This window comes from Parasteatoda tepidariorum, chromosome 6, assembly GCF_043381705.1.
Source record: "Parasteatoda tepidariorum isolate YZ-2023 chromosome 6, CAS_Ptep_4.0, whole genome shotgun sequence".
Taxonomy (NCBI): Eukaryota; Metazoa; Arthropoda; class Arachnida; order Araneae; family Theridiidae; genus Parasteatoda; species Parasteatoda tepidariorum.
The window spans coordinates 3,526,920-3,529,698 of NC_092209.1; positions in this window are offsets into that span (position 1 = coordinate 3,526,920).

Sequence of the window (2,779 nt, forward strand, 5' to 3'; positions counted from 1 at the left end):
ATGTTTTTCAACTTTGTGTGCTTGTAGAATATATTAATTTTCAATTAAATACAAACGTTTATATATCAAATTGAAGGTAATTTAATGTAGAATTTAATAATAAATACAATATTACAATATCTGTATTAGAAAAAAAAATTATGCAACTAATAGTAAGATCTATCTTAGATTTGCATTTTTTTTAAGTGATACTTACACAATCAATACTTAGTAGGATAACCCTTATTTTTTAAGACAGCTTTACAGCGTCTTTTTATCGAGTGAGCGAGTGTTTGGAGTTCATTCGTAATCACATGGTGCCAAGAATCAATTATAGCTTCAATAAGTTGTCTTTTATTGGATGGACGTTTTTTTCATACAAGAATTTTGTACAAGAATATTTAAAGTCCTTTTTTTAATTTAACTAATTTTAAACAATGTCATCAACAAGAAGAACTAATTGGACATCTACAAAAAGAAGCCGAATTGTCATATTGAGAGAAAATGGCCTCTCTTATGATGAAATTGCAAGACAAGTTGGTAGTTCAGTGACTTGTTCTGGTGTACGAAAGTTCTGTTTACGTTATGAAAAAATTAAATCAGTGGAAAATAAAGCCAAATCTGGCCGAAAAAAAATGCACAAGTGCCACTGCCGATTGAAAAATTAAACGGCTGTGCCTTCATCAGATGCCCTTAAATGTGAAATAAAAGCAGCGGGTATTGCAGTAAGTTCAAGAACAATAAGACGAAGATTATCAGGATTTGGGCTACAAGCTAGCATTCCAAGGAAAAAACCATATTTAAATCAAAAGCAACACGAAAAACGAGTTAGGTGGGCAAAAGAACACATTAAATGGTCAGAAAATCAATGGAAGCAAGTAATCGGAGCGATGAGAGTAAAATATCGCTCTTTGGTATTTGGTAGTGATGGTAGAAAATACGTAAGACGTAGAGTAGGTGAAGCACCACATCCTGATTACATTGAAGCAACTACAAAAAACCCAACAAATGTCTTGATTTGGGCATGTATGTCTGCAGATGGTATGGATCGAATTCAAGTAATTGATGGCATCCTGAATGCCAAAAAATACATCGAAACTGTCCTGAAATCATAAACCAAAATCGATACCTTCCATCAGGGATCTCTTCCCCAACAACGCACCATTTGTTTTTCAGCAGGATTCAGCTCCATGCCACACAGCAAAAGTATGCAAATGCATGGTTTCAAAATAAAGGCATAGATATATTACCATGACCAGGAAACAGCCCTGATCTGAATCCAATTGAAAATTTGTGGTCCTTCCAATAAAGGACAACATATTGAAGCTATAATTGATTCTTGGCACCATGTGATTACGAAAGATGATCTCCAAACACTCGTTCACTCGATGAAAAGACGCTTTGAAGCTGTCTTAAAAAATAAGGGTTATCCTACTAAGTATTGATTGTGTAAGTATCACTTTAAAAAAATGCAAATCTAAGATAGATCTTACTATTAGTTGCATAACTTTTTTTGTAATACAGATATTGTAATACTGTATTTATTATTAAATTCTACGTTAAATTACCTTCAATTTGATATGTAAACGTTCGTATTTAAGTGAAAATCAATATATTCTACAAGCACACAAATTTGAAAAACATGAAACTTTCAAAAAATGTGCACACTTTTGGCTTTAATGCTTTAAAAATACTTTTGTATTAATAAAAGCATTAAAACTCTTTCGTTTTCATAAAATGTCTTTGGTAAAGAATAGGTGTAGAAATATTCTATTTTGGGACTTCAAGGCTGAAAACATACCAATGAATTATAATTAGATTTATATTTCAAAGCAGGAGTTATTTTTAAAATCTTGCCCTCTTTCACTTCCATATTAGAAAGCATTAAATGATTATCGATGATGCGTAGAGTTACAAGGTATGCACGCTTTGAGCCTTCTTACCTCATTTTCCGTTAGTATATTATGCAGGAGCAATAGTTTTTGTGTGACTTTTGCTGTACGATGTTGCCAACCTAAGTTTCGCCGCTACTGTCTTGATATAAGTCCACCCCCCCCTCCAGCTGGGAGACTGGGTGAGACCTCTGTTTACACCATACTCCAATAAATAAAGCCAGTGAAAATCTATCAGCTTACCATTCCTACGAAGGTGAATTAAAAACACTACCAAAAATAACGGGGTTTTTGCCCTGTTATTATGTATGTAGTATATATATAAATTTTCAAATTCTAATTTTACAAAAAATTGAGTAAGCCTACTATTTACAATAATAATCTTAATTAGGCGATACTAGAATCGCAAATAAATTTTAATTTATGAAAATTATACTGCAAATGGCTTTAAAAATTCCGTTATTACTTTAAAAAAAATCTAATAACAAATTAACATCGAAAATTAGTCACGTAAGTCACATATTTGGAAGAATAAAACGATTTCTTAAGAAATGAATCATACGACATACTTTAACATATTTCAATCTTTTTAAAACGTCACTTAACATTCACTAATTTCTTCAATTATACAAAAAAGAAATATAGTATTGTATAAGATCTTGTGAATGTGCATTATAATCTCTTCCAGATATTTTACATTTTTACGGTATCTTTTTCGTGATTTGCTCTGTATATAACTAAAATAATGTAATTTTGGTTTTAGTATAAAATCTTCATATTTGAAAAAGTTAAAAACAACTTAAAAAATACAAATAATGCCTTACGAAAAATCATGTATTCAAATACACTAAAATCTTGGAAAATTATGAATAATTTATAAATGGATTTAAACTTTATTTATTTTTAAA